The 24,184-nt window shown below is 38.6% G+C and overlaps 1 long non-coding RNA gene and 1 pseudogene across 1 annotated transcript; one reads left to right on the forward strand and one right to left on the reverse strand.

The window, feature by feature from the left end:
- Window positions 1-1,013: 1,013 nt before the first annotated feature.
- Window positions 1,014-2,003, reverse strand: LOC121747873. The gene is made up of 2 exons (XR_006039361.1): window positions 1,957-2,003; window positions 1,014-1,378 (listed from the first exon to the last, which is right to left on the reverse strand). It is a non-coding gene; the product is annotated as an uncharacterized LOC121747873 (long non-coding RNA).
- A 17,692-nt stretch (window positions 2,004-19,695) lies between these two features.
- Window positions 19,696-23,496, forward strand: LOC121747878 (annotated as a pseudogene).
- The last annotated feature ends 688 nt before the right edge of the window (window positions 23,497-24,184 follow it).

The raw sequence follows: 24,184 nt of genomic DNA on the forward strand, positions 1-24,184 counted from the left end.
CTCTTTTATGAGGCCTTTTACTCTTTTAGAGAGTCAGGATTCATATCTATACTTGTATAGATGAAATATGATTATCATCAAGTTGATACGAGAAAGAGAAAGCTACTGCCTCTGCTCCAATACCAATTTAAGTTGGTCAATCACATACATCTATCTATTCCTACTTGCTTAATTTTATGTATGAATTAGTCTTATTTTTGGAGTATTATTTATTTTACATAAAATGTTAGGATATGATTTGATTTACTTCATAATTTAACATTTGTCAAAATCAAAGGTTAATAAAATGAAAATAATATCAAACGGCTATCAGCACAAAAATGTTACAGTATTTGGATATATTCAAACTTCTCATGGAATAAATAGTAAACTCAACAATGCAGAGTGCACGACTCCGGAGGTGTATATTTGATACTATCATAAATATGTAAGCATGATAACTTTAAATAAATCACATAGACTGTAATTCAATGAGTGTATTAATTAATGATGTTTCAGGGACATAAATAAAGTAAAATAAAAGAGACCGAGAGGTAAGACGGTGTTCAAAATGCAATAATGAAGAAACTGCATAATTATGGGATTAAAGAAACTACAATAAATGATTACATCCTCTAATTTAACGGTTAATCTAATGGAGAAAATTACAAGAGCTATGCAATAATTACAATTGCATGAACATCTATCATTTAATCCATAAATAATAATTCACCTAATATAAAACCAAAATCAAATTAAATGCGACTAGCTATGACTAGCTCATCATAAAAAAATATTCATAATAATCAAACTCATAGCAGCTAACACATACACAAATTGACTAATACCAATACCAAGCATACGTAGATGATCAAATTAGCATACTCAGTTTATACCAAAAGTATATTAGATTTAGAGCATTTTATTCGATAATACTACTACTATCTTAAATCTGGGTAGGTGGTTAGAACCTTACATACAAGTTACATACTACTATTATTTATCGGTTGGCATAAATAATTTGCAAAATGGAGTAATTAAGAAATATATTCCTCCTTTGAAAGACAGTAGTAAATAATGATAAAACTAATATTAATTTCCAGATTATAATCCGAATGATAAACAAGAAGGACAAAAAAGAAGTCAGAAGTGAAGCGATTTATCTACTTTCGATAATTTCTACTACCAATTCTCCTTAAAACTATAAATCTCATTTGTTGAATTTGTTGTTGGCCTTTGAGGAGGTGGTGGTGGCGGCAGAGGCGAGGCGGTGCTGGAGCTCAGTGAGAAGAGTCTGATTCTCCTGGTTGAGAAGCTCAGCCCTCTTCCTCAGCCTCTCGTTTTCCTGCATGATGTACAAGTTCTCCATCAACAGTTTGGAATTCAGCTTTTCCATTTTCTGTCCAAATTGAGAGCACAAGCAGTCAGAGAATCATCATTGCCAAAAGCAAAATCACCTCACCCTATATTATAATAACTTCATTTTCTTTTGTCGTCTTACATATATATGTGTAAGTGAAAGAATACAAAAAAAGGTGTAAAGAATATAAGCTAGTCCAAATCAACACTCATTTAAAAATGGATTCTTGCTTTTGTCCATTGCACTAAGACAAGAATAAAGTATAGCATTAATGTGCCACTAAAGGGCAAAAGGCATGGTTTTGAGCACAAACTGTGAAGATCAGACAGAGAGAGAGAGTGGAAAGTGATGTGGGAGACAAAGGAGAAGAATTTGATAGATGAGAAAAGTAAGAAAATAAAAACTGAGGGTGAAGTAGTACTCTCTGTTCATCAATGTGTGATTGTTTGTGTGTTGCAGCATGCAAAATACTTAGTTGAGAGATTTTGGTTTGTTTGTGGGAAACAAGGATAGTAAATCAAATTTCACAAGTTTACTCAAATAAATAATGTACTAATACAAAGGAGAGTGGGCCTGGCCTCTCTCTCTTTTTGTAGATTTTCTAAAAAAGAGAGCACCTTTTGGAAGGGGAGAGGAAGAAGAGGCTTTGATCTTGAAATGAAAGCTTTAATTTGTGTGACAAATGAGCCACATTGGCTCAATATATATAGTGCAAAAAAGAAAGGAAAATCTTCTATTCTTACGTATTGAAAGAAAGAGACAGAAAATTGATAGAGAGAGAGTCTGCCACAGTAATCATGCATGGGTGTTAATGTTAAGGTAGTCGACACCATCTTCCAATTCTTCCATGATTATGATGATTACCTCTCTTTAAGCCTTTAGGGGGGATGATGGTTTGTTACGTAGGGGTATTCTCGGTAGTACATATTTCATAATGAGGGTATTCTCGGTATTTGAATGCGGCCGAAAATAATGGTGAAGATTTTGTAATGATGGAATGCATTGGTCCGAACCGACGTAGCCCATCATCACGGCCCACACCCACACCGCACCATTCCAATCGATTCTTTTCATTAATTTTCTGCTATCATTAAATGGTTCACTCATTGCTTATAGAAATAATTAATGCTATAATTTTATAAATCTGCTCTGTCGCCTACATTTATGAGATAAATTATAAATTAAACATTTATTGTTTAGGAGGGAAGGAATTTGCAATGTCGTTTGAATTTAGGAGACATCATTGAACACACAACTCGATGGTTTAGTATGCTCGGTTGGCTCGATGTGAGTATCTTTTATTTTACTTTTCTAGATAATTAGTTTCATATTTCAATAATTATTTTGATAAAATCAATAATTATATATATAAATAAAACTAAATTAACAGTATATACTATATATATACTCTCAATGTCAGTCATTTGCTATTTTGGATTGTTCACGATTTAGGAATTATTTACTACTTTTTTCACTTTTGGTATGCGGTCTCCACATACTACTAACTTTTCAAACTCACAATCAATTATAAAACTAATATTAAAAATGAGTTTCACGTTTCATTTACATTCTCCATTTACTTTTACTCATAAAGTCAATCAATTTCTTAAAGCTCGTATCGAGTTAAAGTGATTCTTTAAATAGTGGACGGATGGAGTATATAGTACATTTTTATTGATATACATATAAGACAATAGCATAATAATTGATAAAATAAATTGGAAAATACAAGTTATAAGAAATATTCTGATTTTAAAATATATTTTAAAATATGTTTTTTTTAATTCAATTTTGCAAATTTAACAATATATTTGATACTGTATAATATAGTACTCCTACAATATAGATAATAATTGGTAAATAAGTAAATTGGAAAATTCAAGTCACTATAAGAAATATTCTGATTCTAAAACCTGATTTAAAATTTAATTTTTTTATATTTTAATTTTAAAAATACAGAGTTATATTTTTTGATATGTTAGTATTATATTTATACTAATAGTACTCGTGATTGAGCTTGTGTTTGTTATAGAATAATATCTAATATACCATTTATATTTATACATTTTAATAGTATCAAACTCTTTGTCTGATGTACTAGCCTGAAATCCGGAAGTTTAGGAATATAGTTGTCAATTTCAACTCAATTAACCCGATTGATATTCTTATCTAAAATAAAGCCTTTAAAATTCTTATATTTAGCGATAAATATATACGTATACGTATAAGGATGTCAGGGCAGCCCACAATCCATGGGCTAACTCGAAAGGCCCGTTAAATTTAAAGGGTTAGAGTTGAAAATTTTCCATTCGGTTAGCCCGCAATCCGAGTGGTCTAGACTCAAACTCAATGGGTTCAACCTAAGTACAATTATTTTCTACTATTTCTTCATGTTTGACGCATAATTTGACACTTCATTAATTATTTTTATAATATAAATAACTATAAAAAAACCTTCAATTTTATATTTAATATACATTTAATGTTAGATATTTATTAATATAATAATAATGACCAATTGCCAAATTAAAATTTTCTATTAGTTATAAGAACTATTTTATTTTTAAAATATGCTCTAAAATTTCTAAAAATATGTTTAATTTTTATTTATGTATACAAAATTGAAATTACGATTTAGTTATGTTTGAGTGTAAATATATATCTCAAAGTTATCATAATTAAATATTTTTAATCCTATAAATATGATTAATTTTCATTATTAAGTTATTGGATCGACCATATGTTAGTTTTATCAGTAGTAGCTCTATTAGCCCGCTAGGCTAGCCCGAAACTCGAACATTTAGGGTTGAATATTGTACAACTCGATAAAATTACAACCCGATTAGCCCCACACACAGTCTCTTCTACATTATTCTCTCTCTTACTTAATATTCTATCCCCTTTAGCTATTACTATAATTTATTTAAAAACATGTCAAAAAATGAAACTTCTTGGTTAGGCTGGGACAGAGGGAGTATCTTTTTATTAACTCATAAAATAACACTATATAAAATTTCGTGCCAAAAATCACATGTTTCATTTATTAGGATGGAGGAAGTATTATGTAACACTGAATGAATCATATTGAGATAAGGTCATCCACGACCCTCTCTCTTATCGATCCATCTCATTCTTTCGGATTCATACCACTTTTTTTTACTTTATTTTTTATTAAAAGACAATATCTTCGAAACTTCTATCTCTTAAACATCTCTTTCCTAAATTCTATTATTTAAATTCTTCAATTCAAAAATGCAATTAATAGAAAAACAAAGTCCGATGACTGATGGAATGCAAGTCAAGCAAGACCAAGAAATGACCTTATCGAATATCAACACTTCCCATTTTCTTTTCTAATCATAGCTAAATTTAATGATTTGACATAATAACAATCTTTGTAAATGATGAAATTACATGGTGGTGCAGTGAACCTACACGTGACGTGAGCTTCCAAATTTCCAATTGACTAAGGCCATCCGCAATGGGGCGGACGATGGCGCGCATCGTCCGCGCCCGCCCCATTGCGGGTGCGTGACATAGGCAGCGGACGATCTTCGCGCCCTATACTAAGGGCGCGGACGATGTCCATCGTCCGCGCTATCGTCCGCCCTATTGCGGCCTACGCGGACGATGGCCGCGGACGATGGGCCATCGTCCGCGCCATCGTCCGGCCCACTGTGGGCTACGCGGACGATCGACGCGGACGATGGCACGCGGTTTCGTTTTTTTATAAATAGAGTTCATTTGTAATTTCATTTCACGATTTCACTTTCGAAACTTATCACATTTACATAATTACTACGAAATGGATTCAAATCCCAATAGTCCTATGTTTAGCGGAGAGGCGCGTTGGCCGGGTACAGAACCCGGCGAATATCGTTCGTTCGACGCCGACACCCAGTACGATCCCGATTTCAGTACGGAATCGTACGGGTTGTCTGACATGGAGCCGTCTCCAAACCGACCAAGCGCTCCCTCCCGCCGTGACGCCGCAACGGCCGATCCCGAACTCGCCGCGACCGCTTCTGCCTTAGCCAAAAAGAAGCGGAACCGGCAGCGGGCGCAGAAGTTGCCGCCTCCCGGAAATTGCGATGAGTACGCCCCCGGCCGTACGAACTACACCGACGACGAAACCCTTATTTTGGCCCGGTGTTGAGTAGATATATCGGAAGACCCGATTTTCGCGAACAACTAGAGGCAGGGCGCGTACTGGGAGAGCTTCGCCAGCCTCTACAATGAGGCCAAGCCGCCGACCGCGTACAAGCGCAAACGTGAGCAACTCCGCAAGCACTGGGATCAAGTGAAGAAGCAAGTGAACTTGTACGCGACGGAGTTCGAGAAGTTCACGCTGGCATAGGGGAGCGGCGAGAGCTTGAGTGACGTGCTCGCTAAAGCGCTGTTGTCGTACCGGTCGATGTACGGCGACTTCAAGTACGAGGCCATCTGGGCGCTCTTGAGGGACAAGCAGAAGTTCCAAAGTGGAATTTTGCACACTGGTTCGCCGAAGAGGACGAAGACCACCGAAGCTGGTGATTACATGAGCAGCGGCAGCGGTAATCACCCGCTTGACCTCAACCGGACGTACGTGGATGAAGGGAGTTCCGGCACACCGGTGTCCTCCCGGCGTCCGCCCGGCGTCAAGGCTGCGAAGGCTAAGGGGAAGGCGGCCGCGACCTCATCCTCGACCGCTGCAAACCCACCTTCGTTCCCGGAAACGCTCCCGACCCAGACGGCCACCGCGTTTAAGTCGTTGGCAATAGCGTCGATGGCGAGGACGTTATTGCAGACGCACAAGGCCCTCAAGAAGTGTACCGACCCCGACGAAGCCGAATATCTCTGGGCATTAATCGATGAGCTGCGTCGGAAGTTGGGAATTGCACCGACTTAGTTGTTTTTTTTTGTAAGTTGAATGGTGTAACTTTTTTTTATTAATGCGTCGCCATTTGTTATTTAGACGTTTTTTATTTACTCGTTACTTGTTATTTGTAAACATTTAAATTAATTAAACAAAACAATAAAATAATGATGTGGCGTGCCTTAGGGATGTGGAGGTAGGAGGATAAAACTGATGACGTGGCGGGCCATAGTGCTGATGCCCTAAGGAGTAAAGGCCGATGTCATTGGGATTAAATGAGTAGTAAAATATTTAAATAAAATGCTTCTATCATTGTTCTATTTTGATCTTGTGAACATCTGACAAATCCTCTATTGTTCATGCTCATCATAGGCGTACGGCTGGCCAAATATGGGTTGGGAAATGTTTCTCGATATACTATTAATTTTATGTTGTGTTTTTTAAATTGAAAATATATATGGGTCAAATTTAAAGGATAATTTTGGCCATGTCATATTATAAGGCCATCCACTACGCTGTCTCTATAACGTCCCTTAAACCGTCTCTTAACTACTATTTGACCACTATTTGAGGGCCCCACTGTCCTTTTTTCCTCCATCCCTTAACTAATGGACGGAACCTGCAACGCTTCGTCCCTTATTCCGTCCCTTAATTACTATTCATTCCATTTCACTTTTTATTTTTTTCTCAACTCAATTCAATTAAAACAAACACACTTTATTAAAAAACATACAACATAAAAAAACACACAACATAATTTAAAATACAAATTTAAAGAAAAATAAAAAAACTACTCCGCCGGCTAATCATCCTCCGGAGGCGGTCGAGGTTGAGGGGGAGTCGGAAGGCCAAGTTGTGTTGCCATATGCACAATTCTGTTCCACCAGGCCGTGAATTGGGCGTACGAGAAGCGGGAAGTGTCCGCCATTGTGGCGGTCATGTATGCCACCATAAGTGTGTCCGAGCCTCCCCGCGAGCCCGATCCCGAGGCCGGCTGGCTTGATTTGCCTCGGCCCTTCCTTGCTCTAGCCGCTTTCGCCGCCTTCGTCCCTTGCGGCCGACGGCGCCCACTCGCGGATCCTCCAGCATCGCCGACCGTACCCGCAAACTCCTGGGATTCAGCCTCAGGTTGGCTGATGCCCTCAGCGGTGTCACCACCAGACGAGTATTGGCCACTCGCCGTATGCTTCGTGCGCTTCGAGGTTGAGCCCGAGCTGGAGCGGAAACCGCCTGCCCACCGTTCCTCGTCCTTGACCTGCTGCCAAACATCAACAAATCTGAATTGATGACGTTCGTCCTGGTAGTAGGCGCGCAAAGCGGACGTCAAAATGTCGGTTGTCGTGGCACCGCTATGGTAGCGCGCCTCTTCGGCCGAGTAGATGCCGCAAAATTTTTTGACCTATCGGTCGACTCGGTCAAAGTGAGAGCGGAGCATTTTAAATTTACGCTTGCGGGAGCCTTTCGGCTTTATCTGGTGGTAGACCTCGCAGACCTTTTCCCATAAACACTTCCGGGATTGTTGATTCCCGACGATGGGATCGTACGAGACGGTGATCCAGGCGTTGTACACCGCCAGCGTTTCGAGGTTGTTGTACAGATGTCGGCCTAGATCCTCTTCATCTTCTTCCTCTTCCTCCTCGTCCTCGCCCGCCTGGGGTTGTACACCGCCTCGGCCACATCCACCGCCTCGGCCTACTCTCGGCGTGGGATCAACGGGAAAATCCTCCCGGATCTGGGATAATCCCTGCGAATACCGCGGGGCGGAGGGACGGACATATGCATCAAGGTCAAAATTGGGTGGTTGGTACCCCCCGGCGTCGCTGAACCCTGGGTCCCCGGCGTTGACGAAACGGAACCGCCCAATGTGTTGATCATGGTCTCCCAATCGCCAAACGCGTTGAGATCCCACCCGCCGGAGCCGGAACCGCCGTAGTTGCCGTCGCCGTCGCCGGACATCTTGAGTTGTTATATGAAAATTTGAGAGAAAATTTAGAGGATAGGAAGAATAGATGTGTAGTTGTGTGTGAAATGAGGATGAGTTTAGGAGTATTTATAAAGTAAAAAAATAATTAAAAAAAAAAATTAAAAAAAAAAACAAAAAATGGTATTTTTACCGTAAGAAAATTTTTTTCTTTTATTTTTTTCTTTTATTTTTTTTAAAGTCGAATTTTTTTAAAAAAAAATATTTATTGCGTCAGCACGTGACGATACCCACTCGCGGGCCGGCGAGTGGTCGACGCGCACGACGCCGGGTCGCGCCACGTCGCCTAGGCGCGTGGCGAGACAGCCCGTCTCTTGGCTCGACTGGACGCGACGCGGGACGAGACGCGGGACGGCGATCTGCAACGCGTCGCGCCGGGGTCCCGTCTCTCCGAGACGCGACGCGAGACGCCGACGAGACCCGTAGTGGATGGTCTAATTGCACATATATCATGATCAAATATAAAATACTTAATGACTCCACTCCGTCCCAAACCCAAAGTAGAGTACTACTTTATCATTTTCTTTCTGATTCGTCTTATAAAATATACTCCCTCCGTCTCAAATTAGAAATTACTAGTAATATGTTAAACATTAAAGTGGAGAGAGTAGGGTAAAAAAGATAATAAAGTCAGAGAGATAGATAAAGTTTTTGTTTAAAAAAATGACTCAACTACCTTAAGACAAAAAAAAATGAATACGACTCAACTACCTTGGGATAGAGAGAGTACTTCCTCACTCCTAATTAAATTGAGTCATATATCTTTTTGTGATATTCTAACTAAGTGAGTCATTTTTTTTACAAAACATAAAATATCTAATCACTTTTACTTTAGTTTATCACCCACTTTATTCTTTCTTTATGTTTCCTACTTTATTCACCTCCCCTACCTTTTAACATAATTTCTTAATCTTTCTATTCAAAAATTTTATCTCAACTTAATTGGAACGAAGGAAATATCACATTTTCCTTTTAAAAAAATTCTGTCATATTAATATATAAAAATATATTTTCTCCAGAGAACTAAATTCGGAGTAACATTTTATGAAAAACCTAAATAACTACGTATATATATGACTATTAGTTGCTACAGGAGAGTATTATACTACTTCATTGTGAACACTTATTTAATGACTAGTAAGTTATAACTGTGAGATCTGATTACAATAAACTTTTTGTATGGCTGTTTTACCTTTCCGGCAACAGTATGAACGCCTTAATTAGGACAAATTATGTGGTTTGGGCAAATTAGAGCATGAATAACCCCGTCCCAAGTTCCGGCCCCAAGTCCCCTCCACGTCATCATTCCTCTACAGTTGCGGCCCGGCCCCAAAAGCCTCTAACCCTGCAGGCCGCAACTCGGGCCGCAACTAATAAATGACACTATTCACAACTTCAACATATTTAATTCGTAAACGCAATTCGTTGAACAATTAAAACCGGGAAAATGCATTGTTCATTAGAAATTAACATTACATTACTAGACGAAGCAAATTTAAAATACAAGAAACCCGGGCCACGACTACTACTTCTTCATTTGGGCGCGAAGGTAGGCGATCATCTCACGGTGCAACTCGAGCTCCTCGTCCGACATCTTCGATGTATCCCTCGATGTCAACTCCGTCAGCTGGCTCATCCGCCATGTAATATTCATCTCCGCCAAAGTGTCGGACATCTTATCCAGAGACGTATTGGTCGGCGCCATAGCAGAGTTGCTCGCAGTTGCCTTCCCCTTTGCTTTCCTCTTGGTTGCCTTTGTTTCTATCGGGCGGCTCTGAATGCTAGAAGAGGAGACGAAGACGTCGTCGTCCGTCACGTTGAGGTCGATTGTCGGACCTCCTTCTGTCGAAGAGTAGTTTCCTGAGGCGGAAACTTTGGTTCTCTTCGCCGCCCCAGTTGCCGCCGGCTCGGCACCGCTGGTGAACTTCGGGCTCTTCTTGACAAGCTTCCAAACCTCGTACTACTTGAAGGCCTTCTTCCCGTCAGTGAAGAACGCATCCTTCGCCTTCTCGACGAGGTCCGCCTCGCTGTGCCCGCTCGGCCACATCCGAACTACGTTGGCCCACTTTCCGTTCCACTTGCTCATATCCGCCTGGACTCGGCCCCAATGCTTGCGCAGCTTCACATAGCTACGCTCGATTTACCCTTTAGGACGGCCAGCGTTATACTTCTGAGCAATCCGCTCCCAGAAAGCCTTACCAGTCTGCTGGTTGCCGATGATAGGATCCTCGGCCACGTCGATGTAGTTCCTCGCAAGCCACATTGTCTCATGCGGAGTGTACTTCTTCCGCCCATCCTCCTCGCCGACTTTCTCCTTGCCCCGCTCTTGAGCGGGCTCCATCTCACTGAATTCGAACTCTTCCGTGTTAACCAGCGAGGTTATGTCGACATTGCTACCGACTCCCGGACTAGGCGTCGGCTGCGATGGTTGCGACCCCGGTATGTACCAATTGTTCGAGTTAACGAACTCTTCCATCTCACGTTCATCGTTGTTGAACCAATCCATTGATGCCGATTCAAAGTGTATAATATAGATTGAAATGGAATGCACGTAAGATTGATGCACAAATGGAATGCTCGTATTTATAGACACAAAATCAAAAAAATAATAAAAAAAATATATTGGCGTTGCGGCCCGGCCCGAGACCCGTGTAACGCTGGGCCGGGACTTGCCCGTGCGGCACGGCGAGCGATTAACGCCGTCCCAGGCCGGGCCGCAGGACGGGCTCCAGGCCGGGAATGCGGCCCCGGGACCGGCCTGAGCAGCGGCTTGCCTCCGTCTAACGCGCGGGACGGGCCGGGAGTCGTGAATTGCGGCCCGGCCAGCCGCGTTATTTATGCTCTTAGGGCACTGCCAACCATCCCCACCAACCTTAATTTTCAGTTCATCCATTTTGTAGAGGGTCCTTTTTTTAAGATCTTGCTTCTTCTTTTTTACCTTTTTTTTTCGATTACCCCCCTTCAATTTCAGTCTCTGAAGAAAAGGGCTACACTTTTTTGGACTAAAATAAAAATGTTAGGTGATTGGGCAAAGCAAAATACATGTACTATATATGTGATATTTACTTGGTTGGATGAAATAATAAATTACTCCATATGGTAAGCAATATTAGAAGGGGACCAATCCTTGAACGTTGAATGTGGAAATTAATTTTGATAGGACCACAAACTATGGCTCTTCATAATATATAGCGAAATCCATATTCTATTCCATCATTGTATAAATGGACTTTTCTTCATTGGCACTTTATCTACTTCTTCCTCTTCAACTTTATCAAATAATCTCAACACTTCTTTTGCATGTAATATTTCAGGTTTACTTCGATTTTTACTACCGTTTTTATTTCTTACTACTAGTATTTTTGTAAATTTGGCAATTCACTTTATACTATTCCACTCTTTTGATTATTCTTATTTTTATAAATCACAGACACATCAGAATTTGTATCGACGACTGAGATGCAACTTCAATAAAGGTTCGGGCTGAGAAATACAGCCCAAAATCGTATTTGTGGCTGATTGGAATTATTAAAAGTGCCCAGCCATGTGTAACATGATTAAATCACCTTTAACTTAGTTATGGAATTTAATGTACTAAAAACATAAAATTCAATTAATAGCTTTTTACTTATCGCCTACTTATTGCAATCCCTTAATTAATATTAAAATATTACTAATGAACTTACAAATTTATCCCTAAAGCACCCACGAGAAATGAAGAAAAATAGGAGTCCGCATTAACAAGACTCCAACGGTAGAACTTAAGCTTGAGATTTAGATTTAAACAAAGATAACCAGTAACTGATGCGAATTTTTATAGCATTAAAAAAAACTGCAAGTGTACAAATTTTACTAGTATAGCTAAAGGCAAGAGCAAATACTGAATCACGAAGACTAATAATTAGACTAAGTACTATAATCAGATGTTATATACTAGAGTGATCATTAATTAAGATATCATAAAATGACCTTAGCATTACTAGAGCGATCTCCTATGTATTCTAATCTCCTTTAGAATAAGAGTGAACTACAAAAATGATCACTGGACTATGGATTTATCTCGTCCATAGTTTCTGGACTTTAAAAATATCATCAGTAGTTCATGGACTAAGAGTTTATTTCGAAATTGGTCATTTTGACTATTTTTTTTAATCTGAAAATGCCCTTTTGAGCATTTGGGCAATTTCGTCTTTTCATATTTTAACAGTTTTAATATGATATTATTTCAATGATGTACTAAATCTGATATTATTTCAAAATTATCTTCTTCTTCCCTTTGTCATCCTTCACTTTGTTTTTTTTAATTTCAATATTAGATTTAACTTTATAAAATTGAATTTAAAATTTAGATTTTTAAATATTAATAAATTATTTTAATTAAAATTATTAATTTATGTATTCTTTCTCGTCTCATAGCTATATATATAGAAATAAAACTATGCAACCAACTCACACAAAATTCTTTTATAATAATTACATAAATTAATAATTTTAATTAAAAATAATTTATTGGTATATAAAAATCCAAATTTTAAATTTAATTTTATAAAATTAAATCTAATACTGAAATAAAAAAACAAAGTGAAGGATGATGGCAAAGGGAAGAAGAAGATAATTTTGAAATAATATCAGATTTAGTACATCATTAAAATAATATCATATTGAAACAGTTAAAATGTGAAAATACGAAATTGGCCAAATGCTCAAAAGGGCATTTTCGGATTAAAAAATAGCCAAAAGGACCAATTTCAAAATAAACCCTTAGTCCAGGGACTACTAGCGATATTTTTAAAGTTCATGGACTATGAACGAAATAAATCCATAGTTTATGGACCATTTTTGTAGTTCACTCTTAGAATAATTTCGATAGTAGATTTATACATAAGAGTGTATTTCAACATCTTTTATAGGAACGTACACACCCGTCAGAAATAGTTTCAACCTTTCAATTACTTTACAATGTTATTACATTCTGCTTTTAGTGTATTATGTCACTTTCGATTCCACTACACATCAAAATATCATCTAATAATTTCTCAAAATTTCAAAATATTATAATGCAAAATAGATAAAGTAAATCTAAGTCTATTGGTAGTAAAAATAATTAAGCAAATATAGAGTCAGCTACTTCTGTCCGATGCATTCTATTGTTCAGTTATCCATACATGATAGCATATACAATAATTAATAACATAACATGAAAAATAAGAAAGATAGAACTAGTCGGTTGAATCTTAAAGTCTTGAATGGTCTCTTCCCTTGAAGATGGAGCCATTTCAATTTTTTATTGACAAATTTTGCTCGTGTTAAAGTATCCTACTTAGACAGTTTTTTGCTCATAATTAGGAGCCAATTCAATCATCCATTAACAGTTTTTGCTCGGATTCTATTTTTGTGTATTTTCATATTCCACCCCTTTTAAAATTATTAATACTCCAAAACTCAACAAACACGTTAATATGTAAAATTATTAAGAATGAACTCAAATACTTATATAAAACATCGAAATCAATAAAAAAAAGATGAAAATATCCCTCAAATATCATGTAAATACTGAGTTAATCAATGTATTACTATCCATTTAAAAAAAACTCAGTATCAACAGAATAACAAAAAGTAATAATTTTGTTCATTTGGAGAAACTTGTAATAGTTCGCCCTAATCCATCATTTGCTCTAAAGCATATGAGTTCTCAGACTTTTGTATCATAATCAATTTTTTTTGATAAATTATCATAATCATGTAATTTATTAGTACAATCATAACTAGATCAAGTAAAATCCTTTCTATATGTACGAAGTAATTAATACTCCTTCCGTCCCCAAAGAATATGCACTTTGGGATCGACACGAGTTTTAATACAAAATTGGTAAAGTAAGAGAGAGATAGGGAGAAAAAATAAACAAAGTAGTGTTAGTGGAGAAAGAGTCACACCTCATTAGAGAGAAAAGAGTTCCAAAATTAGAAAGTGCATGTTATTGTGGGACGAACTAAAAAGAAAATGATGCATATTCCTGTGGGACGAAGAGAGTAGTACTGGCAAATTAAGTACAATACCAATTAAAAATGTTCTATTTTCTTAGTATTAAATTAATGGGAGATCGATATAGTGTTTAGACGAGATTGAAGAACTTGATTATATATAAGTATATTACAGAACCGGAGAAGTTTCAAGCAATGCATATTTAGTCTCAGGATATTCCATCTAACATAGTTTTACACTCAGTTCAGAAAGTCGTTATGAATTTGTAATTAGAGTATAAACTAGAAATTTGATGGAAAGCCAATCACATGGACGGAATTATTTTAGATTGGCCAAACGAATGAAACATGCCAGTTAATGGCCGGTCGACCAAACCGTGAAGCTACTCCCGAATTTAATTAATTTTTTTTGAAAGAATTGGAGGTTGTCACGACCATGTCCGACTTGGCTTGAAATATCATAGTATATATATATATATATATATATATATATATATAGATTGTCAATCTGGTTTATTTTACATATGTGTTTTGATGTGTTCTAATCTGATTATATGGTACATTCCTTGAATATGCGACGTTGCTTCCTCTTCTCAAATTTTAGTGACAACCAATATATATATGCATCGCTTGACTTGTGCATTATTTAAGTTATAGGTTTTAATCAACTTTTATTCCAAGAATTATATATGGATAATGATGTCGACGCTACTTATATTTAGTGAGGTTAATTGCCAATTAGAGATAACTTTTAAGTTGTAGCTATGATTAAGTAATTAATTAACTGGAACTAGCTATGATTGAGTAATTAATTATGTTTTTTTTCATCAATGTATCATCAGCAGCTCATACCAAATTTGGAAAGAACATGCAATACTTTCTAACCTTTTGTTCTCTTAGAGCATCCACCGTGGATGCCCGATCTCACGCCCGATATCGGGCTCGGGCGTCGTCGGGCATCCACTGCAAGAGCCTGTGCCCGAGCCGCGCGACCGAAAGATCGGTCGTCCCAATCTCGCGCCCGATCAGGCATCCATTGCAGCCCCGCGCCCGATCAGGCATCCATTGCAGCCCCGCGCCCGAGCCCGATCTGTTCATTTTTTATGTTTTTAATTTTTTATTAATTCTTTAAACCCTGATTAAACCACTATAAATACCAAATTCTCATTCACTTTTCACACACCAATACTCTCTACTCTACTCAATTTATCTTCTATTTTTTAATTTATTAATTTAGTTTAATGTAGTTTTTTTAGCTAAGTATGATGTAGTTTTTTTAATTAAGTAATGTAGTTTTTTTTGCATTTGTGGTGTTTAATATAATATATTTTGGTATTTTAGTAATTAAAAACAAAATTAAAAAACAATAATATTAAAATTGAAATGAAAAATGGATAATAGATAGGGCACCACTAGGGTTCCCACGCAGAAAGAAGGGACATGCTGGCAACCAATATGGCTCTCACTAGGGCATCCATTGTGGATGCTCTTAAGCATAAATTCGCACGTTAATATTATTATTCCAATTCATTCAATTTCTTTTCCTTTGTTATGCCCCCCTTTTTTTTCCTGAATAATTCCGTTGCCGGGAATCGAACCCCTCTTCTGTCGGTGCAGTTTTTATTATAGTACAGTTTTGACATCTCAAAGAAAAATGAAGCGTATCTAATTGGAAGAATAATTAAGAGGCCTGCTTATTTATTTATTTAATTAATATTATTATCATTATTATTATAATCAACAATTTTTTGATGATATAAGATAATACTACAACTGTTAAATCGGATTATTAATACAGAGCATCTCAAAATATATTTGTAGAATTCGGAATAAAAATATGTTGATTGAGTCAAAACTATTTGACAGGGACAAAATGCAAAATACATGTTTTTTATGTGATTATTGTTGTAAGCATGTATATCGATAAATTGTCCAACTTTGGTTTCTTTACGCAATCTTCTTACTCCTCGTACTCTTCATTTATATATTTATTGTTCAAATTCTTGTAACTTATAAATCCAATCACAAGTATACTAACCCTAGCTATATCAAATTAAATCATAATTTTAGACTGAGAATGATGTTGCTCCTCTTCTTCTTGCTTTTGGCAGCACCGGCTTCACCGGAATACACCCGTCCGCTCGTTTCCCGGCCACACAAAGGCCCGGAATCTGCCCCCCAATAGGTTGATTTGTAGTAATTTATTTTTTTTCTACGTTCATTATACTAGTAAATACATGTAATTTAATTTCCTTTTTTTTTCCTTTAAAAAATCAGGTACACATTTCATTGGCAGGGAAAGATTACATGAGGGTTTCGTGGATCACGGAAGAAAAATCAAAATCCGTGGTAGAATACGGGAAAATGCCCGGAAAATACAGCGCGGCCGCCTCGGGGAGGAAAGTACGTTGTATCACTACTTCTTTTACACCTCCGGAGAAATTCACCACGTCAAGATTGGTCCCTTGGAGCCCAGCACCACCAATTACTACAGATGCGGCGGCGGGGGGCCGGAGTTCAGCTTCCGAACGTCGCCGTCGGCGTTTCCAGTCGAATTTGCTGTTGCCGGTAAGCCTCATTGAGTTTGTTGCGTGACGACATGGATTCATTTCATTGAGAGTTAGTTTCAACGAAAAACTTGCAAGCAAAGCCTTCCACTACCTTTATTCTTCATGTTTTGCAACTAATTTCTTTTATTTTTCTTTTACTACCTTCAAAGACCAATTTGTGGCATATGAGATCCTTTATTAAACATTGTTGATATCTCGCTCTTCTTATATAATTTCATTACTCTCATCCCTGAACATTTGTCACTTATTTTTATTTCTGTCAGTCCCCAATAATTTGTCACTTGTATTTTTGATAATGGACCTCACATTCCTATAACTCATTTCCTACTCACATTTAATTATAAAATTAATATATAAAAGTATGACTCATATTTCATTAATTTTTTTCAACCCACTTTTTATTACATTTTTTAAAACCGGTGCCGCGTCAAATGATTACAAATTATTAGAAACGGAAGGAGTATATTTTTTCAACCCACTTTTTATTACATTTTTAGTATATTAGATTTAATTTTGCAATTATTAATCACGATTCATTTCCCGATTTGGATCCATACTTGTGATAATATATACTCATCCATGATTCCATCCAAAATACAGTTTTATCTCTATCCACTAAAATTAGTCTTATAATACATAGTAAAACTGGAAAGCTATTTGCAATTTAATACCCTTTTTTTAATCTTTTCTCTTCTTCTTTAACCACAATTTTATTTATCTTTTCAATTTAACACATTTTATCTTTTTCTCTCCCATACTTTATTAGTTTCGTATTAAAACTCGTGTCGTCCACCAATAAGACTATTTTTTGCGAACAGGAGAGTATGTACCAAATTTTGGTTATGATTTTTTTACTCATGCATGTAAAATAGAGTATCTTTTTGTTTTAAATTATCTGGTAGATTATTAAATTTCTAGGCACATGAAGCTGTGTAAATAGTACTACTAGTAGTAGAATTAATATTTGGAAGATGCAGGTGACCTTGGGCAAACAGAATGGACGGAATCAACCTTAGAGCATCCACAACCGTGCTCTTGCCAGCGGCACGGTTGTGGGCCCGGACGGTACTATTCATGCCTGCTCTCTGGCAAGAGCACAACACCCACAACTGTGCTCTTCCGCAAGGACGAGCACAATTAATTTAATATTCAATTAAACATAAACATTTCCATAATACTAAAATTCATTAAAAAAACATAAATAATATTACAAATGACAAATAAAATAAAAAACAACATAATTAAAATCCTAAAAATTAAAAATTACATAATTAAAATACTAAAAATTAAAAAACCACTACTCGTTGCCGAATTTCGCCCACATGTGTTTGATTAGGTCTTCTTGTAGCTGAATGTGGGTTCGGGTATCGCGCATTGTATGCCTTGTCTCGATCCTCTGGCCAACCGTCGTATGCTCACCTCGGCGTGGGGGAGACCTCGCTGTTGAGCTTCCGGCTTCATCCTCGTCGTAGAAGCTAGCCGCCCTTGGCCCTTCGTCGGATATAATCATGTTGTGTAAGATAATACACGTGAACATGATGTCGGCGATATTATTCACGTACCATAGCCGAGCCGGGGCCTTCACAATGTTAAATCGGGCTTGAAGGACCCCCGAAGGCTCTTTCAACGTCTTTCCGCGCGGACTCTTGACGCTGCGCAAAAAGAACCCGCCTCGGGTCGTGCGGGTTGTGGAGCGTCTTCACGAACGTCGACCACCTTGGGTAGATACCATCGGCGAGATAGTAACCCATGTGGTATGTATTTCCGTTGATGGTGAAGTCGATCGCCGGTGCTACACCATTCATCACATCATTGAAGAGTGGTGAAGAATAGAGCACGTTCAAGTCGTTGTTGGCTCCGACAACGCCGAAATATGCATGCCAAATCCATAGGCGGTAGTCGGCTACCGCCTCAAGGATAAGTGTTGGGCCGCCGCCTTTGTGACCGCTTAAGTGTTGCCCCCTCCAAGCATTCGGGCAATTCTTCCACCTCCAATGCATGCAGTCAATGCTGCCAAGCATTCCGGGGAAGCCATGGACTGATTCGTGAAGACGCAGCAACCGTTGGCAATCATCGGTGCTGGGTGCCCGAAGGAATTCATCCCCGAAAGCTGAACGAACGCCCTCGCAAAAATTCTTTAGACAAAGGATTCCAGTGGACTCACCGATATGCAAATACTCGTCGAAGATGTCGGCCGTTTACCCAGTAGCGAGTTGTCGGATGGCACACGTACACTTCTGCAACGGCGTGATACTTTGCCGGCCGGCTGCATCTTGACCTGTTTGGAAGAATTCAACACGTGCGGACAATGTGTTGACAATTCGCATGAACAAGCGCTTTGACATGCGAAAACGGCGCATGAAGTAATCTGCCGGAAACCGCGGCTGGTCGGCAAAGTAGTCGGCAATGAGCCTTTCGTGGGCTCCCTCCCGGTCACGATGGATGTAGCGCCGATTTGATCTGGTTCGTTGAGGAGGAGGAGCGGGGGGTATTCGCCGCGACATATGCTTCGTAAGCGGCACGATGTTGTTCGTAGTATTCTTGTTCTTCGCGTTCCGCTTCCGCCATAATATGGGTGAAATCCATTTGAGGTTTTGAATGAGGGATGAATGTGTTGATAGTTTGTATGAGAATTTTAAGAATGAGAGATGAATGGGAGATGAATTGATGTGATAAATGGATGATGAATGTGTGTATTTATAGATGATTTTGGGGGGAAAAAAATAAAAAAAAAAACTCAAAAAAATTCAGAAAAAACGGGAAAAACGGCCATATTTTTGGGATTTGGAAAATTTTTTTTAATCATTTTATATAATTTAAAAATGATTTTTAAAATAAATAAAAAAAATGCAAAGGCAACGGCTATGCCGTTGCCCAATCATAAGCCGCCACGTCGCCTGCTCGCTGGCACAACGCTGCTCGATGCATCGAGCAGCGGCGTGCCAGCGGCCCGAGTGCAGCGGCGGCGGTCCTCGTCCTCGCCGCTGGCACGGACGGCGGCCTTCCCTCCCACCACCGTTGTGGATGCTCTTAGCCCACGTGGGTAGGTCGGACTATGACGTGTTCCTCCTTCCGGGAGATCTATCCTACGCCGATATGCAGCAGCCGCTATGGGACTCGTTCGGGAGGCTGGTTGAGCCCTTAGCGAGCGCGAGGCCATGGATGGTCACCCTAGGAAACCACGAGATCGAAATGTTTCCCATCATTTACCCTCAGGGGTTCAAAGCCTACAACGCTAGATGGCTCATGCCCTATCAAGAAAGCAACTCCCAATCCAACTTATACTACTCATTCGACGTCGCAGGGGCCCACGTCCTCGTGCTTGGCTCTTACACCGACTTTGATGCTGACTCAGATCAATACTCTTGGCTTCTTGCTGACTTGGCTACCGTCGATAGGTCCAAAACCCCTTGGATTTTTGAGTTGATCCACGCGCCGTGGTACAATACTAATGCTACCCATAAAGGTGAGGGGGAAAGTATGAGAATAGCTATGGAAAATATTTTGTACGAGGCGCGGGTCTATGTCATCTTTGCTGGTCATGTTCACGCATACGAAAGATTTGTGAGTACTTTTTTTTAAAATCTTTATCTCTCGTACTTTACCAAATTCACATTGCAACATGTGTTTTTTCCTAAAGAAACTATTTTTTTATGTGCGGGGATAGTATAGTGTTGAATTGAATAATTGGTTTTGATATTCATTCTTGTAGTAAACCACAATATACACGCCCTCTTTAAATAGGCTTGAGAAAGTCATAAACATGGCAAGACTTGCTATATACACAAAATCAACAATTTCCTAATTTACGTGATCATCAAATCTTCCCTTCTTTAATTGATTTCTCTCCAACACTCCCCCTCAAGTTAAGTAACGGGATCACTCATTCTTAACTTGCCTAATACTTCATGGAAGCTTCTAGCATCTACCGCTTTTGTGAGAATATCCGCCAATTGGTCTTCAGATCTCACAAAAGGAAGTTCCACTATCTTGGCTTCTATGTTGTCCTCGATGAAATGTCGATCCACCTCGACATGTTTTGTATGGTCATGCTGGACTGGATTTTCAGATATACTAATCGCCGTCTTATTGTCACAGAACAACTTACACGACTTATGTGAATTCAAGTCCAGTTCTGTCATCAATTTCTTCAACCATAGAATCTCAGTCAATCTACTCTTGATTCCTCGAAATTCTGCTTCAGCACTTGATAATGCTACTACCTTTTATTTCTTGCTTCGCCATGTGACAAGATTTCCCCCTCACAAAGGTGAAATCCAGCAGTTGATTTCCCGTCATTTGGATTTCTCGCCCAGTCAGCATCTGTAAATTCCATGTATCTCCAAATGTCCATGATTCTCGAACAGAATTCCATGGGCCGTTCCCTTTAGGTAACGCACAATCCTCAGTGCTGCTTCCCAGTGAGCTACTTAAGGTGCATGCATGAACTGACTAACTACTCCAACTGCATAAGTTATGTCAAGTCTTGTGTGTGATAAGTATATCAGCTTCCCGACCAGACGCTGATATCTGGTACGGTGAGTAGCTTCAGCTCCTTCTACTATTCGCGGACCGTGATTCTGAACCATAGGGGTGTCAGCTGGCTTACAGTTAAGTAGTCTCGTTTCAACCAACAAATCAAGAACATACTTTCTCTGACTGATGAAGATTCCCTTTTTTGATCTCAACACTTCTATACCCAGAAAGTACTTTAGCACTCCCAAATCCTTCATTTCGAATTATGCAAATAAGTTTTTCTTTAGTTGATCCATCTCCTCTTCATACAAGGCTGCTCAAATGCCCTAGCCATCTCAGTTAGATTGGCTTTAGCCAAGTTCGCCATAGAGTACCTGCTCTTGCTAATCCTCTCATGACTGTATCTTTTAGCCGGGATTCCACGAGTACTCCTTGAAGGGAGTATATAGCGGCCAGTATCACCATCAATTGCTGCATTCTCATTCTCATCTATACCAGTCTCGTCAGAGAGAATAATTGTATTATTTGAGCTAGTTTCAGAAATTACCTCAGATATCACTGGAGGAGGACTAGATCGAGGCGTAGATGGTTGAGGAGGCTCTACAGCAGACGTGACCTGCTCGGCAGTGATACTAGCTTGCTCTGTTGGATCCACAATCGAGTCACTTGGATGAGGGGTCGAATTATTTCACTCTCCCCCTGACCCCGATGTTGGGTGTGATAAAAAAAATTTGCTTTCTAGAACATTACAATTTATGGTTGTTATAATCTTCCTGGACTCTGGGTGGTAAAATCGATATCCCTTCTGATTTATCTCATACCCCAAAAAACACATTTTATTGCGCATGCAGAAAATTTGCTTCTGTCATGCTTAGGAACATGCACATAAACAGAGCAACCAAAAATTTTGAGCGGAAGAGTGAGAGGTGAGGGAATATCAGTAGGGAAAAAAGAGTTTGCAGAGGAGTTTTCATACCTAGTATCTTAGTAGGCAATCGATTAATTAGATAAACTGCAGTAGCAACAGCTTTGGGCCAAAGAAATTTAGGAACATTGGAGTCAAAGAAAAGGGCTCTCGTTACCTCAAGAATTATCCTATTTTTTCGCTCCGCTACCCCATTTTGTTCCGGTGTGCGAAATTGACAACGATTTCAGTCTCAACGTTGTCAATTATCCACGAGAATACGATCATATCAGCTTCCTCCCAACTTGAGTAGCCTCGCGTTCTTGGTTCCGGTGGAGGCTGCATATCGGTGATATATCGGTTTGCCCGCCTCCCTACAATTGCTACTCTCATCAACCGTTTCCACATGGAGTAATTCGTCCCATTAAGTTTAACTGCCAGAGTAACATTCTTGCTCGTCTTTAATCGTCCATCCTCAATGTTGTTTGGTTTTTGTTCCTCCTCGTTGTCTGGCATTTTTGGTGTAGGTTGCAGATTCGCCTTCTTGGCCGGGAAGGTTTCTAGGCTATGATGATATTTTTCTGAGTCTTTGCTCTGGTACCATGTTAAATTGAATAATTGGTTTTGATATTCATTCTGGTTGTAAACCACAATGTACACGCCCTCTTTAAATAGACTTCGGAAAGTCATAAATATGGCAAGACTTGCTCTATACACAAAATCAGCAATTTCCTAATTTACGTGATCATCAAATCTCCCCTTCTTTAATTGATTTCTTTCCAACATAAAGAATAAAAAAATTAATAATTGTGTTGGAATATAATTTTCAGACTAGGGTTTATAATAACAAGGCAGATCAATGTGGTCCTGTTCATATCACTATTGGCGTTGGAGGAAACAGGGGAGGACTCGCGATGACGTAAGTGACCTTCGATTTGTGTATTAAACTTTGGTTACAAATAATACTAATTGAATCATTTATTGTCTTAATGGTTATACTATAATTTAAGGTTTGACAGCCCTAGTCGTTCAATCTCAATGTATCGGGAGCCAAGCTTCGGGCATGGGCGGCTGAGGGTGTTGAACAACACCCACGCCCACTGGTCGTGGCACCGCAACAACGAGACCAACTCCGTCATCGCAGATGAGATATGGTTGGCTTGAGCTCGTACTCTCACTGCAACCACGTCGTTACTTCTCCAAATGATGAATTGTGATTATGCTCATGCCAATTACACAGTACTCCCTCCGTTCCGGCTAAGATGACACATTTCTTAGTCGGCACGAGAGGTCTGTTTCTTTTAATAAGTTATGTGTATATAGCTGTATTACATTAGTAAAATTTTGTGATATTATTCCTTTACAGTATAATACTAATATATTTTCCTAGCTAGATTTTACGAATAAATAAATTGATTTTAAATGATAGAGAGGGACACATTAAAGAGTACATTTATTGGTTTGATGGGCCCAATCAGTGATCCAATCCAGCATGGGCTACGTAAGCTATGTAACATTATTTGCGGCCATATGATATTCGTAAGCCCATTACGACAAACTATCTACCCAGTTTTTTTTGGAAGAAATAAATAATCTTGATTATCTGTAAACGTCAATTGGCAGATATAGGGATTCCGGATTCCCTTTTATACTAACTTCATAGCAAAAAGATATAACGCTTTTGTGAATGGATAGTTGTATTTGATTACTTATTAAGTTATGAGTAGAGTAGAGTTGAGCTGAATTGAAGTACAGAAAAATAAGATTAATCATGGTGATAAAATAAGAGGTATTCTACTTAGCCTTAGTTGGATTGTCATAATTGCTTGTGATTAAATGACTAATTTTATCTTTTATTCAGTTGTATTTTTACAAAAGCTCGGTTCGTAATAATGATCTTGGCTCGCATCCATAATGACAAGATTGTATTTTTTCTCATGATTAATCATCTCACCCTTCCCCAATTAAATTTAATCTTAGACAAATCATATCATTACTTATCTCATATTATATCTTACTATTATCATGTCTAACAAACCGAATGTCACCTTAAAATATACGGTGGAAGTAAGTCTTA

Source organism: Salvia splendens, chromosome 1 (assembly GCF_004379255.2).
Source record: "Salvia splendens isolate huo1 chromosome 1, SspV2, whole genome shotgun sequence".
NCBI classification, from domain to species: Eukaryota; Viridiplantae; Streptophyta; class Magnoliopsida; order Lamiales; family Lamiaceae; genus Salvia; species Salvia splendens.